This window comes from Amblyraja radiata, chromosome 18, assembly GCF_010909765.2.
Source record: "Amblyraja radiata isolate CabotCenter1 chromosome 18, sAmbRad1.1.pri, whole genome shotgun sequence".
Classification (NCBI taxonomy): Eukaryota; Metazoa; Chordata; class Chondrichthyes; order Rajiformes; family Rajidae; genus Amblyraja; species Amblyraja radiata.
In genome coordinates this window covers 27,631,238-27,648,182 of record NC_045973.1, presented here as the reverse complement: position 1 = coordinate 27,648,182, position 16,945 = coordinate 27,631,238, and the positions used below count along the sequence as shown (strand labels likewise).

Sequence of the window (16,945 nt, the reverse complement as noted above, 5' to 3'; positions counted from 1 at the left end):
TCTCGAAAAATTCTATAAGATTCGTCAGACATGATTTACCTTTCATAAATCCATGCTGACTTTGTCCAATGAATTCACCACTTTCCAAATGTGCTGCTATCCCATCTTTAATAACTGACTCCAGAATTTTCCCCACCACCGATGTTAGACTAACTGGTCTGTAATTCCCTGTTTTCTCTCTCCCTCCCTTTTTAAAAAGTGGGGTTACATTAGCTACCCTCCAGTCCTCAGGAACTACTCCAGAATCTAAAGAGTTTAAAAAAATTATCACTAATGCATCCACTATTTCAGCGGCTACTTCCTTAAGTACTCTGGGATGCAACTTATCTGGCCCTGGGGATTTATCGGCCTTTAATCCATTCAATTTACCTAACACCACTTCCCGGCTAACCTGGATTTTACTCAGTTCCTCCATCTCATTTAACCTTGTTATTTCCGGCAGATTATTTATGTCTTCCTTAGTGAAGACAGAACCAAAGTAGTTATTCAATTGGTCTGCCATGTCCTTGTTCCCCATGATCAATTCGCCTGTTTCTGACTGCAAGGGACCTACATTTGTTTTGACTAATCTTTTCCTCTTCACATATCTATATAAACTTTTGCAGTCAGTTTTTATGTTCCCTGCCAGTTTTCTTTCATAATCTATTTTCCCTTTCCTAATTAAGCCTTTTGTCCTCCCCTCCTCCCAGTCCTCTGGTAGGCTGCTTTTTCTGGCTAATTTGTACGCTTCATCTTTTGTTTTGATACTATCATCTTTTGTTTTGATACAAGCCAGCACCGCCATTCATTGCGATCATGGCTGATCGTCCCCAATCAATAACCCCGTGCCTGCCTTCTCCCCATATCCCTTGATTCCACTAGCCCCTAGAGCTCTATCTAACTCCCTCTTAAATCCATCTAGTGATTTGGCCTCCACTGCCCTCTGTGGCAGGGAATTCCACAAATTCACAACTCTCTGGGTGAAAATGTTTTTTCTCACCTCAGTCTTAAATGGCCTCCCCTTTATTCTAAGACTGTGGCCCCTGGTTGTGGACCAGTTCTGGATTACAATCGAGCCTCCCACCGTGTACAGATAGAGGATAAAGGGAATAATGTATAGTCCGAGGATAATCAACAGATCTGAGAGGAGATCAAGAAGAGCAATACTTAGAGTAAGAGCTGCTGCTGTAGGAGTAGAGGTTTAAACGAGTGGAGCGATTGTAATGGAGTGATTGTAGATGCACGTCTGGGCCCAGCACGCAGAGAGTCACCTGGATTGGGCGCCAGGTATAACAGTACTTAAAATTGGAGTGTTCAATGTTCATAGCGTTGGTTTGTAAGCTGTGAGGTGCTGTTCCTCCAGTTTGCATGTGGCCTCACTCTGGCAATTGAGGAGGAGGCCCATGACAGAAAGGTCAGCATTGAAGAAATGTGGTCCATCCACTCCCTCCCCAGATGCTGTCTGGCCTGCTGAGTTCCTCCAGCACTTTGTGTTTGGCTCGAGATTCCAGCATCAGTAGTTTCTTGTGACTCCATTTTAATGATCTTTATAAAGAATGAGAGAAGAGCTTATTGAACTGAGGATGGATTGACAAGGTGAATGTTGAGAGGACTTGTCTTGTTTAGTTTTAGTTTTAGAAATACAGTGTGGAAACAGCCCTTCGGCCCATCGAGTCTGGGCCGACCAACAACCACCCTTACACTAGTTCTATCCTATGCTCTAGGGACAATTTACAGAAGCCAATTAACCAACAAACCTGCACGTCTTTGGAATGCGGGAGGAAACTTTCTCCCAGAAACGGATTCTCCCGGAGAAAACCCACGCGGTCACAGGGAGAGCATGCAAACTCCAAACAGACAGCACCCGTAGTTAGGATCAAACCCGTGTCTCTGGCACTGTGAGGTAGCAACTTTACCACTGCGACACTGTGCTGCCCTCTTGTATGGGTAACTAGCAGGTCATAGTTTTAGAATAAGGGATTGTTCAGTTTAGGAGAAGAGAAAATTCTTCTATCAGAGACTTATGAATCTAGCCCCAAGCTTTGGAGGTGGAGTTGCTGAATATACCTCAGGTGAAGATCGGCAGAAATTCAGACTACAATGCAGTTAATGAATTATGGGGGGAGAGTCAGTAAATGAAAGCCATTGAAACTGACCAGATAGTAAAAGGCTGGATAGAGTGAATGTGGAGAATATATTTCCACTTGTGGGAGAGTCTAGGACCAGAGACCATAGCCTCACAATAATAGGACGTACCTTCAGAAAGGAGATGAGGAGGAATTTCTTTAGCCAGAGGGTGGTGAATCTGTGGAATTCATCGCCACAGATGGCTGTGGAGGCCGAGTCAATTGGTATTTGTAAAGCGGAGATTGACAGATTCTTGATTAGTACGGGTGTTGGGGGTTAAGGAGATAAGACAGGAGAATAGGATTGAGAGGGAAAGATAGATTAGCCATGATTAGACTTGATGGGCCGAACGGCCTAATTCTGCTGTAGATTTCGTTAGAAATAACTGAGGTAAGGGGAGAGAGGAGAGAACTTACCCTTACTTTAGCAGTTCTGTACCAAGATCACTATTTAATTAGTATTTCTGGGAACTTGCTGTGCACTATTTGGCCCCATATTTTCAATAACAGTTAATATGGTTCACATGCCATAAAGTGGTTTGGGAACAGCTCTGCCCAAGACAGCAATGAATTGCAGAGTTGTGGATGTAGTCCAGTCCATCACACAGATCCCACCATTGACTCCATCTACACTTCACATTGCCTCGGTAACTAGCCAACATAATCAAGGACCATTTTCACCCTGGTCATTCCGTCTTCTCCCCGTTCCCATGGGAGGAGATACAGAAGCTTGTAAGCTTCTTCCACTCTATCATCAGATTTCTGAATGGTCCTCCCATAAACTATGAAGTAGTCCAAATCTTCCAACCTACCGCATTGTACAGTGGGCATTTTCTCTGCAACTGTAATGCTACAATGCTGAAAACTATATTCTGAACTCTAGTATTTTTCTCTTCACACTACCGGTTGTGTGTGGCTTGACTGTATTATGTATAGTGTTATTTGATTTGGTTGGACAGTATGCAAAACAAAAGCTTTCCACTGTGTGCCACTCAGTACACCTGACATTAATAAAGCAACACCAGTACCAACATAAATACAAGGAACTGCAGATGTTGGTTTATAAAAGAAAAGACACAAAGTGCTGGAGTAACTCAGCAGGTCAGGCGGCATCTCTGGAGGACATGGATAGGTGGTGTTTCGGGTTGGAACCCTTCTCCAGACGTTGTGTGCGGGGGGAGAGAAGAGGTGGGAGCTGGTCAAAGCCCGGCCCTGCCAATATATCCTGCAGCGGTAAAAGCTGTTATTTAAGTAGGGATTCCTCCTTTAGAGGTCAGATGGAGTGCAGCAACTGCTCAACAAACTCAGCCGGGATTAGCAGTCAAAGACAAGAACGAGGCAAGGCTGACATTGTCCTGCTGTATCATAAATCACCAGCTGTACAAATCAGACGTCTGCAGATTTACGCCTAAACCCTGGCTTTTGTTCACATTTAGCACCCTTAACGGCATTAACGATAAAGCTTTCAGCCAGCCCAATTTCCACAAAAGAAAAGTTGTGCAGCTGTTGGTAGGGGCATGGTCAGTGGGAAAGAGAATCACAGAAGTGAAAGATGCATCGCGCACTCTGTGTATTTGACAGCTCGATTGAATAAACCGTCCAGTTAGTTCAAATGTCAGCGCATGTCCCAAAAGCAGTGAACAAAATGATTTTCTGAGAATGTAATGATTCAAACTTAACATATAACATATAACATATAACAATTACAGCACGGAAACAGGCCATCTCGGCCCTACAAGTCCGTGCCGAACAACTTTTTTCCCTTAGTCCCACCTGCCTGCACTCATACCATAACCCTCCATTCCCTTCTCATCCATATGCCTATCCAATTTATTTTTAAATGATACCAACGAACCTGCCTCCACCACTTCTACTGGCAGCTCATTCCACATCGCTACCACTCTTCCCTCTACCCTTTCAGGGCGTTTATTCCAGAGGATGGAACCTAGAAATGTACAGCACTGGAGCAGGCCCTTTGGCCCACAATGTATGGGCCGTACGTAATGTCAAGATATTTGACTGCATGTGGTCCATATCCCTCCATCCTCTGCATATCCATGTGCCGTGTTCTTCACTTGCTAACTTGCACATATGTTTTACAGACCCTCGCTTCCAGAATAGCATACGATCCAAACAAAATGAATCTTTTAAGGCAAGGACTATTTGAAAGAATTTCCACCTGAAACGTCACCTATTCCTTTTCTCCAGAGATGGCACCTGGCCAGCTGAGTTACTTCAGCATGTTGTGATAATTTGAAAGAACTCTGGTATAGTTTTTGTTTGATCCAACTTGTTTATAAAACCCCACAGGAACTGATTACATAGAACATAGAAGAAGAGTACAGCGCAAGAACAGGCCCTTCAGCCCACAATGTCAGTGTTGAACATGATGCCAGGATAAACTAATCTCCTCTGCTTGTTCGTGATTCATATCGCTGCATATCCATGTGCTTAACTAAAAATCTCTTAAACATCACCACGGCATCTGCCTCCACCACCCACCCCGGCAGTGTGTTCCATGCAGCCACCACCCACTGTGCAAAAAGACTTGCCCCACACATCTCTTTTAAACTTTGCCCCTCTCATCTTTTAGCTATTATGCCCTCTTGTCTTTGACATTTCCACCTTGGGGAAGAAAGGTCCTGCCTACCCTATCTAGGCCTCTCAGCATAACTTAATATAACTCACTTTGTAAAAGGATGTAGCCCCATCTGGAACCAGAAGTAAAAAAACAGGAAATGCTGGGAATATTCTCTCTGAGATGCTGCCTAATCTGCCAAGTTATCCAGCACCTTATACTTTCAATGCCTTGAATTCAATCTTCTCATCATCAGCCATTCAGCCTGTGGATCGGGCCTCTACTTGGTTTATTTATTGCAGTTAAATTACTCCTGATTTTTTTTTCCCTGGATTAAATCTTTCCTTAAACTTCTCAGCTCTTAGATGTCCGTCCCCCTGCTGTGAGCTGGCAGCCTGCAATCTTAAAGACAATGGTTTGATTACTGCAGTTACATTTAGTTGCATTTAGTTTAGTTTAGAGATATAGCGTATAAACAGGCCCTTCGGCCCACCGAGACAGCGCCGATCAACGACCACCCATACACTAACACTATCCCACACACTAGGGACAATTTACAGAAGACAATTAACCTACAAACCTGCACGTTGTTGAAGTGTACGTGAAAACTGGAGCACCCAGAGAAAGCTCACGTGGTTACATGAAGAGTGTACAAAATCCATACAGACAGTCAGGATTAAACCCAGGTCCTTGGCGCTGTAAGGCAGCAACTCTACCGCTGCACCACAGTGCCGTCTTTACAAAAATATGTAAATAGATTTTCTTTTGAAGACCAATTGTCTTTCGAAATAACTAGTTACTACAGACTGCAGAAGATGTTTGCATATCTGTAACTATCCTGTCTTGAAGAACGCATAAAAAAATTATGGGGATAATTGCATAAAGATGGATATCTGTAGGTCAGGTCTTCCAACAACCCATGTAACCTCCATATGATGTTGCAATGTACAAATCATTGCTTTGGCAGTATTGGAGTATTGTGTACAGTAAGGCTCCTAAAATCGGCAAGTCCTCCACAACTCTCACGAACTTCAACAGTTGCACCGGAGAAAGCATTTTATCGGGATCCATCACAGCATGGTTTGGGAACAGCTCCATCCAAGACTGCAAGAAATCGCAGAGAGGTGTAGACATAGCCCAGACCATCACACAAACCAACCTCCCTTCCATTGACTCCATCTACACTTCACGTTACCTCAGCAAGGCCACCAGCATAATTAAGTACCAATCTCACCCCGGCCACTCCCTGTTCTTCCATCAGACAAGAAATACATAAGTTTGAAAATGTATATCTCCATACTCAGGGACATTTTCTATCAGGCATCCTATCTCCAACTAGAGAGCGATCCTAAACTACCATCTACCTTCAGATTATCTTTTAATAGGACTTTCTGGACTTTACCCTGCATTAAATGTTATTCCCTTTGTCCTGCATCTACACACTGTGGACGGATGATTGTAATCATGTATAGTCTTTCCACTGGATAGCGCGCAACAAAAAAGCTTTGCTCTGTGCACGATACACATGACAATAATAAATTAAACTAAACAGTTCTGGTTGCCTCGTTTCAGAAGATATAGAGTGCAGAAGAGACACACCAAGATGTCGTCTGGAATGGTGGTGAGCTTTAAAGACTGGATAGGTTAGTTTACTCTCATTAACGTGTAGAAGGCAGACGGGCGAATTTATAAGAGGTTTATAATATTATGAAAGGCATAGAAAGGGTAGACAGTCAAAGTATTTTTTTCCCAGGCTGATGAGTGTAGAACTAATGGGCATGCTTAAGGTGAGAGGGAAAAAAATAAAGAAAATTGTTTTACAGAGTGGTGATAACATGGAACGAGCTGCCACAGGAGGTGGTGGAGGCAGACTCAATTACAACATTTAAAAAGGCATTTGGGTAAGTACTTGGTTATTAAAGAAGTGGAGAGATATAGGCCTAATGCAAGCAAGTGGAATCAGCGTAGATAGGCATTAGAGCCAGCATGGAAGACTCAGAGTGTGTGGGGAGTAACTGCAGTTGCTGAAGAACTGAAGACAAACGCAAAAAGCTGGAGTAACTCAGTGGGTCAGGCAGCATCTCTGCAGAAAAGGAATAGGTCACATTTCGGGTCGAGATCTTTCTTCAGACTGATAGTCAGGGGAAAGGGGAATGAGAGATATAGACAATACTTAGGACAAATGCAGAAAGCAACGATAATCAAGGAAATGTGGAGCCCACAATGGTCCGTTGTTGGCAGTGGGATAGGTGATAACGAGTTTATGCAGTCAGTGGAACTCAACAGGACGACAGTAAAAATAGCACGACGACTAGAGTGGGGGAGGGATGGAGAGAGAGGGGGGGGGGGGCAAGGATTACTCATATACAGCTCTGCAACTATTGTCCAAATTACTTTGAAGGTACAGTCTCTGCAGAACATGCACTGCCATTTGGTTGTCTCTGACAAGGTCACGTTTTATTGACCAAACATGCCAACTGAAATAGAAACAGAAAATGCTGGAAGTACTCAGAATGGTCATGCGCCATTTGGGGAAACAGGAAGAGTTAATGTTTCAGATCCAGAAATCAGATTCAGGAGGGGTGAGGGTAGGATATTCTCCCCCTTCTAATAATCAGTCTGAGAAGGGTCCCAACTCAAACGTTACCAATCCACGTCCTCCAGAGATGCTGCCTGATCCACCAAGTTACACTAGCACTTTCTTCCCCGCTGTTATCAGGCAACTGAACTGCCCTCTCACCAACTAGAGAGTTCCCATCTACCTCATTGCACACCTTTGAACTATCTTTAATCAGACTTTATCTTGCACTCAATGTTGTATCCTTTATTTGTACACTGTGGGCGACTTGATGGTAATCATGTACAGTTTTTTTCATTGACTGGTTCGCAAGAAACAAAAGCCATACCTTAGTACACATAATAAACTGACAATAATAAACTAAACTGAACTTGAGACTTATTTTGTAAACCAACTTCTGCAGTTCCTTGTGTACACATTATGATCTTTATTCTGGTCTTCCCCCACCTCCTCTCTCAACTAATAAAACTCCCCAATGTTCCAGAATTAGAACAGGAAAGCATTAGATTTATTCAACTACCAGCCGTCTCCTTAAAACGATCTCTCTGCCCCTTCCACCAACATACGCAGCTGAATAGGTGATCACTGGCTCTAATGCCTATCACCCCTCGAATGCCAATAATTGGAGGACAAAAAACAATGGATTTTATTCCTCCTCCATTTCCTAATTTGCGCACCCTTCCCCAGAACATCATTCATAATGACATGGTCAGCTTTCATTCATACATGTAGAACTAGCTCTGCCCTGCACCATAGTAAATCACCCCTAGAGTGTAGGAAATAGATGAGAAAATTGAATAACATAGAACTCGTGTGAACGCGTTATCAATGGTCGGTGTGAACACGAGCCAGTTTCCATGCTATATCTGTAAACTAAAAGTCTATGCCACACTCAATCCATCATATTCCATTCCTCACTGCTTCCTTGTAACAATGCACAATAACTGCACCCCCCAATTGTCTTACCCCACACCAATACTAGGGGTAATTTAGTGTGGTTAATTAACTTACCAACCAGTCCATCTTTTGTTTGTGGGAGGAAACCAGAGCACATGATTACAGGGAGATCAGGCAAACTCCATACAGACAGCAGAGGTCAGGATTGAACCTGGTCACTGAATCTGTGATGCAGCAGTCGTATGTGCTGCGTCTTTGTGCCTCATTAATGTTTTTCAAAACACCAACATCTCCTTGTTGAAACACAAAAGGACACAAAGCACTGAAGTAGTTCAGCGGGTCAGGCGGCATCTCTGGAGAACATGGATAGGCAATGCTTCGGTTCGAGACCTTTCTTCACTCGATCCAAAATGTTGCCGATCCATGTTCCAGGGATGCTGCTTATCCTGCTGAGTTACTCTGTCACTTTTGTGTATGAACTAGCATCTGCAGTTCTTTGCTTCTACATCTCCTTGTTGAATTTGACATGCCTTTAAATATCAACATACCCTCCTAAGCTCACCAACGTCACTCTCCTTGGCGAATACATGAAATGTTGAACATTTGAATAATTTCCTCCCCTTAAACATTGAGGTGCATCCAAGCCAATATCTCTCCCCCACCCTATACCACTGAGGTGCTTTTATGTTGAACAAAAGACAATAGACAATAGGTGCAGGAGTAGGCCATTTGGCCCTTCGAGTCAGCACAGCCATTCAATGTGATCATGGCTGATCATCCACAATCAGTACCCTGTTCCTGCCTTCTCCCCATATCCCTTGACTCCGCTATCGTTAAGAGCTCTAACTCTCTCTTGAAAGCATCCAGAGAACCAGCCTCCACTGCCCTCTGAGGCAGAGAATTACACAGACTTCACAACTCTCTGTGTGAAAACATTTTTCCTCATCTCCGTTCTAAATGGCTTACCCCTTATTCTTAAACTGTGGCCCCTGGTTCTGGACTCCCCCAACATCGGGAACACGTTTCCAGCCTCTAGCATGTCCAAACCATTAATAATCTAATAGGTTTCAATAAGAATCCCTCTCATCCTTCTAAATTCCAGAGTATACAAGCCCAGCCGCTCCATTCTATCAACATATGACAGTCTCGCCATCCCGGGAATTAACCTTGTGAACCTACGCTGCACTCCCTCAATAGCAGAGGATATCACATTGCAATAGTGTATGGAATAGCAGAGGCAGTGGCCATGCAGTTCTGGTTCTGTTCATTATTCAGAATAGTTCGGAAGCATGGAATGAACTGGAGGACACGATGAGAACCGGTGACCCTATGCTTCTGGTAGCCTCCTTATGGCAGAATAGCTGGCGGAGGTGGGTCATGAGCTGGAGAGCGTGCAGTGAATCCAAAGCTGTTTATTGATGCTGAGTGTGCTTGCTGGGAGTCTTGCCTTATAACTGCCCCGTCTCCTGCTGAATACTGCAGATCAAGTGAATCCATCTTCCCGTCTCCTTTCAGACATGGAGCTTCTAGAAGCACGTTAACACCAGTGGATAGACACAAAATGTTGGAGTCACTCAGCGGGTCAGACTTTTCTCCAAAAGGAATAACTGCTGCTTCGGGTCGACCCCTCTTCAGAGCGAGAGTAAGCGGAAAGGGAAACGAGATACAAACGTTGATGTAGAGAAATATAAACAGATGAATGAAACATATGCAAAAAAGCTACGATGATAAAGGAGGCAGGCCACCGCCCGCTGTTTGTTAGGTGAGAACAAGTTCAGACAATGAGACTCAACAAGCGACTTTGAAGCAGGTACAATGTGGGTAGGGGAGGGATGGAGAGAGAGTGAATGCAGGGGTCACTTGTAATTAGAGAAATCAACATCACACAACAGGGCTGCAAGCTATCCAAGCGAAACAGGAGTTGCTGTTCCTCCAATTTGTGTTTTGCCTCACTCTGACAATGGAGTTGGCCTAGGACAGAAAGGTCAGTGTGGGAGTGGGAAGGGGATTTAAAGCATTTGGCAACCGGGAGATCAGGTAGGTCCAGGCAGACTGAGCGAAGGTGTTCAGCGAAACGGTCGTCTAGTCTACCTTCAGTATCCACGATGGTTTCAACAACCCTAACCCCACACCCTCACCATTTCCTCCAACCATTGTGACCAGGTTATCGTATAGCCCTTCCAATAGCCCACAGGAGCTAGAGGAACAGAGATGTCGACAGATTGTGCAAAAACAACAGGGTTCTTATAGTGAAGATAGATAGATACAAATTGCTAGAGTAACTCAGCGGGTCAGACAACATTGCTAGAGAAAAATGATGGGTGACGTTTTCGGTTGGGACCTTTCTTCAGACAGGGTCCCGACCCGAAACATCACCCACATTTTTTTGGACGGACACATGGGCAAGCAGAGAATGGAGGAATATAGACGATGGGGTGAGCATAATTTGGAAACATGGTTGCCATAGACATGGTTGCTGAAGGATGGCATAGCCTCAGAATAAAGATACATACTATTAGAATGGAGATGAGGAGAAATGTCTTCAGCCAGAGGGTGGTGAATCTGCGGAATTCATTGCCACAGCCAACTGTGGAGGCCAAGTCATAGGGTAATTTTAAACCAGAGATTGATATGTTCTTGATTAGTAAGGGCGTCAAAGGTTACGGGGGGGAAATCGGGTTGAAAGGGAAAAATAGATCAGACATGATCGATTGGCGGAGGAGGCTCGATGGGCCGAATTATCTAATTCTGCTCCTGTGTCTTACGGCCTGTTCTGTTTTAAGTTAAATGAAAACAGACATGCACTCACAACCCTGGAACCTCAAAACTGAAATTTAATACAGCTAGTGTTTAAAAATTATATCTGACTTCTCAGAATGTTAAATTAAAACACTGGTGATCTTCAGACTACCTGGTACGGCCTTGTCACAATAATCCTGCATGTTTTCCCATAAACATCACCCTATGTTGATCATACAATCATATCAGTACATACCACCAGATTCAAGAACAGCTTCTTCCTCGTTGTTATCAGATTATTGAACAAACCTCCCATTTACTTGGTAGACACAAAATGCTGGAGTAACTCAACAGGCCAGACAGCATCTCTGGAGAGAAGGAATGGGTGACGTTTCGGGTCGAGACCCTTCCTCAGACTCATGCTTGGGATGGATTTTATTTACATAAATTATGGAAACAAGTCCTTCAGCCCAGAGTCCATGCTGACCAATTCACACTAGTTCTATGTTATTCCACTTTCTCATCCACTCCCTACACACTCGGGGGCAAATTACAGAGAATCAATGAACCTACTAACCTGCATGTCTTTGGAATGTGGGAGTAAACTGGAGCACCCGGAGGAAACCCACAAGGTAACAGGGAGAACATGCAACCTCCACACAGAGACAGCAGCCAAGGTCAGGATCAGACCCAGGTCTCTGGCGCCGCGAGGCAACAGCTGCACCACCGCGCTGCCCCATCGTCCAATCTACCTCAAAAAGCAAACTGCTGGAGGAACGCAGCGGGTCAGGTTGCATCCTTGGAGGGAAATGGACTGATGACATTTCTGGTCAAGACCCTTCTTCAGTCTGCAGCAAAACACAGACTGCATATGTGCATTTTCCCCCACAGATGCTGCCTGACCCGCTGAGTTCCTCCAGCAGTTTGTGCTTTGCTCAAAATTCCAACATCTGCAAGTCTTGTGGTTCCAATCTACCTTGTTGCGACCTTTTCTACCTGCACTTTCTCTGCAGCAATAACACTACGTCCCGTACTCTAATTATTTTCTCTTTTACACTACCCAATATATGATTTGCACACAAAGCTTTTCCCCCCACTGTAAGTTGGTACACGTGACAATAATAACCCATGCAGTCAACCAATCAATTCAATATACACGACCCGCTTTGTCCATTTTCACAGGCACAAAAAAAAATCTACTTTCAGACAATAAACTGCATTGCAAAAAAAAGTGCACATCGCCTCTTGCGCTATTGCCTAATTAATCTTCCTTCATGAGGCGCTGAATAACGCGACCAATTTTATTTCGCTTTCGATTTACTTTCAAGGCCAAACTCCCCCTTCTTAACCTGAAAGTCGATACTCCTTTTTTAAAAAAATAAAACAATTTGGCTCCAGGCTGATAAGGAGACTAATCCAATTTAAAAACAAACCATCACCATTAAAACGAGAAGATTCGCTTAATATGAAGTGAAAGGGGCTACCAATCAGAATGTGACAATGTAACAGGCACACTGTTGCAATGGGACTATGTGTCAATTGCTGTTAGTTTTAATCTGACATGATCGGCTTGATGCTGACAGTTACTTACAGATCGCGGCGTTACTGCAGGGAAATTTACACTTAAATTAGCGACCGGCTCCCACACTGCAGGAACGTCATGTCTGTCGCTCTCCCTCTCTCTGGCTGCATTGTGGACTTGTGCAGGGTCAGCAAATCACCTGACTGGAACCTTCTTCCAACACAAACTCCGCACAGTTTCCTGCTGGACCGCCACTTCCTCCCCGCACCGTCCACATCGTTGGGACTGTCTCCAAAGTGCGCGACTGCAGAGCCGACGAAGCGAATTGGGGAAAAGTTTCAAACCTCTCGTTGAATTATACGGCGCAAAAGAGAACTCAGAAAAAAAACCCCACAAACTGCTGGAGGAGGTGCTCGGCCAGTTGAGTTCCTTCCGCAGATCGTTTCTTTTTTTTTTTTGCTCCAGATTCCATCATCTGCATTCCCTTTAGTTCATGGAAACACAAGAAAATACCACTCAGCCCCTCAAGCCTGTCCCGTCATTCACTATGTTCATGGCTGATTCCAACTCCTGTGTCAGTTCCTTAATAATCTTTAATTATTTAATATTTAAAATATTTATCTATCTAATATCTAATGTCATACAAGGAAATGCAGTCGTTGGCTTATACCAAAATAAGACACAAAATGCTGGAGTAACTCAGCAGGTCGAGCAGCATCTCTGGAGAACATGGATAGGGGACTGAAGAAGAGTCCTGACCTGAAACATCACCTGTCCATGTCCTTCTGTGCTTGAGCTACTCCAGCACTGTGTGTGTGTTTAAAAAAAACCCCCACTTGTTCTGGCCTCTACCAGCCTTAAGGGCAGAGAATGTCAAAGATTCACAACCCTCTGTGTGCCTCGTTCATAGTTGCCACGTCTTTTTTATTTAAAAATAATGTAACAAGTATTTTTAGTTGTAAAATGCATAAAGGAAGATATGTCCAGAGTAAATTATACACTTCAGTATGTCCCAATGCACTTTGAGGCTAATTATATCTTTCCTGAAGGAGATATACTATTTTAATATCAGAAACACTCCAGCAATGTGCTCCAACAAGCCAATCAAGCCTGTTCCACCATTAGATCATTTTCTTTCTCAACCCCATTCTCTTGCCTTCTTGCCATAAACTTTGACAGCCTTACTAATCAAGAACATAGTAATGTCTGATTTATACCTTGCAGTTGACAGGAATTACATTGTGTCTGTTCCACGACTAAATCTCCTCAAGGTATGCTTACTTTGAAGAAGTTCTGCTCCTCTCTCCTATGGGAAATCTTAAGGATCCAGACCTGAAACATCAACTGTCCATTTTCTCGAGAGATGCTGCCTGACCCACTAAGTTACTCCAGCATTTTGTGACTATATTCAGCCTTTAAAACTTGTACTGCCAAACAATACCCAATACCCAATGACTTCGCCTCCACCACCGTCTGTAGCAAAGAATTACACAGATTTATCACCCACTGGTTAAGGAAATTCTCCTCTGGAAACATCCCCTCTGCATCCATTCAGACCAGATCTTTCATTAGTCTCCATTCTCCAAATGGGTATTCCAAAGCTCAGGGACTGAAGAGAGAAGACCTGCAAAGCAGTGGCCCAAGGGGTTCAAAAGGGAACTGCAGATGCTGGAATATCGAAGGTACACAAAATTGCTGGAGGAACTCAGCGGGTGCAGCAGCATCTATGGAGCGAAGGAAATAGGCGACGTTTCGGGTTTCCTTCGCTCCATAGATGCTGCTGCACCCGCTGAGTTCCTCCAGCAATTTTGTGTACCCAAGCAGTGGCCCAAGCTGTGTTCTGGTTTCAACAGTGCAGGGACTACTCCGTGGGTGTCAAATGCAACAGACTGAACTGAACACACCTCACCTACATAGTTGTAGAGTGTTGACATAGTCAAGTCTGGAGATAATACAGGACCACAGAACATTCCGCCTTTCAAACTTGCACTGCCATTCTATGACAAAGGAAAAACACCCTATGACTTAACATTTCAACCTATTTTTCCCCCAAAATGTCGATTCCCTACTCCACAGATACATCTTAGCCTGCAGGGTTTCTTGAGCACTTTTGTTTTTGCTCAGCATCCTTTATTCATTTTTCCTTCACTTATTTGGTTATTAAACAAAATTAAGAGGAAGGAGTTTTTAAAGCGGATCTGAGAGTGGGTTTCTCTGACACAGAGAGTGCTTGCTGTCTGAAATACGCTGCCCAAAATGGTGGTATAAATCAAATACAATCATTGTGTTGAAGAGACATTTGGAAGACACAAAGTCTAGATGAGGCATAGAAAGATATGGAGACACAAGGAACTACAGATGCTGGAATCTTGAGCAAACCCAAAATTGCTCGAGGGACTCAGTGGGTCAGGCAGCATCTGTGGACAGAATGGACAGACAACTTTTCAGTTCGGGACCCTTCTTCAGACTGAAGAAATCAAGAATTCATATTTAGGACTCTGGATCTTATCTAGAAAGATATGGACCTAGTGACAAATTGGTTTCTCTATTAAAAATCTCTCAAACTCATATTGAAATTAACAAATGACCTGGCATCAATTAACATTCGCAGAAGCAATCCACAATGTTATGTTAACTTCCCTCTCCACAGATGCTGCTGAATATTTTCACTATTCTGTTCCTGTTACAGCTGGGGAATAGTTTCTTCTTGGCAACCATCAGGCTCTTGAACACTACACAACACTAATCCCAACTGTGAACTATGGACTATCTTTGGTTGCACTAAGGACTTCCAGGATTTTTTGCACTAGTAGTGGCTTTATTAATTCTTTTATTTTGGTATATTATATGTGTGTTTACTGACTTGTTATACTGCTGCAAGTAAGAATGTCATTGTCTGCTGTCAGTACATATGACTATTAAACAGTCTTGACTCTTGAGAAGAACCTGTTCTACTCATTATCCCTCCCTTATATTCCACTTATCACCTTCCAGTCTGTCTCTACCCGTTTCCCATTCTCACCAGCAATTTCTACTGACTTTCCTTTGGGCTTTATTGTTAACAAATTTAAACTTGCAAGTCAAAACACAAAGTGCTGGAGGAACTCAGCAGGTCAGGCAGCATCTGTGGAAAGAAATGGGCAGACAATATTTCAGGTTAAGACTCTTCCTCTGGGTCAGTCCAAAAACTGGATATAAAAGTAAATTATTTTTCTCCAGAGATGCTGTCTGACATGCAGAGTTACTCCAGCATTTTGTGTCTATGTTATAAACCAGCATCTGCAGTTCCTTTCTACACAGATATAAATATTTGACATAAATGCTAGAACAACAGTTCACAGCATCTCTCGAGAACATGGACACGTGACATATTTTCACTGTACCTCAGAACACGTGACAATTGTAAACTAAAAGTCAAGAAGAGTCAAGGGTGTTTTATGTCCCAGATAGAACAATGACAGGAACAATGACATCCTTACTTGCTGCAGCACAATGGAATATGTAAACATAGTACACTGTAAACAGTATAAACGAGAGAAAAACATTTCAGTGTACTCACAAGTATATATATATATATTGAGTGTGTGTGTATATATATATATATTGAGTGTGTGTGTATATATATATATATTGAGTGTGTGTGTATATATATAGATATATATACACTCAAAAAACACACAATAGTAGTGCAACAATAATAATAACAATAGTCTAATGTAGTTCAGAGCTTATTTGAAGTTGTAGTGTTTAATAGCCTGATGGCTGTATAAGTGTTCTCCAGAAATGCTCTGACCTGTTGAGTTACTCCAACACTTTAATCTGTAGTTCCTGTTTCTGCAGTTCAACATATAAATATTTGATACAAAGCGCTGGAATAACTTAGTGGGTCAGGCAGCATCTTTAGAGAGAGACACAAAATGCTGGAGTAACTCAGCGGGACAGGCAGCATCTCTGAAGAGAAGGAATGGGTGACGTTCGGAGTCGAGGCATCAGACATATTTGGAGAGCATGTATGGGTGACAGCATCCCCTGTGACTACCGACAGAAATGTGAACCTCTTCTTATTTTAACCTGAGCAGCAATTTGGTGACTGTCTCTTACCTGCAGCGTAATCGACAGCTCGGCCACCCAATCAATGCATGAGGCGGCTCTGGCGTCACCGACCAACAGCCAACAGCTGCATCGCGGGAGCGGGACCAAGGTCGTTAACCCGTTTATCTTGTCTTTTCCTATTTTTCATTGACATTTTGTTCTTTCTTTTTGTCCTTGGACTGATTTAACCGGGTTGGCGATATTTACTAGGTGGGATTTATCACACATTGTAAGCTGCAGATTTGCTGGTCCCGTCGTCCTCCGACGCTCCCTGACTCCCGCGCGCGGCGGCGTTTGCTGACGTCAGCTCATTAACATGCAGCCTGCTGACGTCAGCTCATTAACATGCAGCCTGCTTACGTCAGCTCATTTACATGCAGCCAGCTGACGTTAGCTCATTAACATGCAGCCTGCTTACGTCAGCTCATTAACAT

At 43.4% G+C, this 16,945-nt stretch overlaps 1 protein-coding gene across 2 annotated transcripts in view; it reads right to left on the bottom strand.

Annotated features, from left to right (window-relative positions):
* tpra1 (transmembrane protein adipocyte associated 1) overlaps window positions 1-16,822 on the bottom strand; it is a 37,243-nt gene extending 20,421 nt beyond the window's left edge. Inside the window, exons 1-2 of one of the 2 annotated variants that reach the window (XM_033036990.1) lie at window positions 16,521-16,822; window positions 12,489-12,903 (exon numbers count right to left, since the gene is read on the bottom strand). The gene's annotated coding sequence lies outside the window, so the exon portion shown is untranslated. The remainder of the gene's footprint in view (window positions 1-12,488; window positions 12,904-16,520) is intronic. The other variant, XM_033036991.1, reaches the window with a different exon arrangement.
* Window positions 16,823-16,945: the final 123 nt, after the last annotated feature.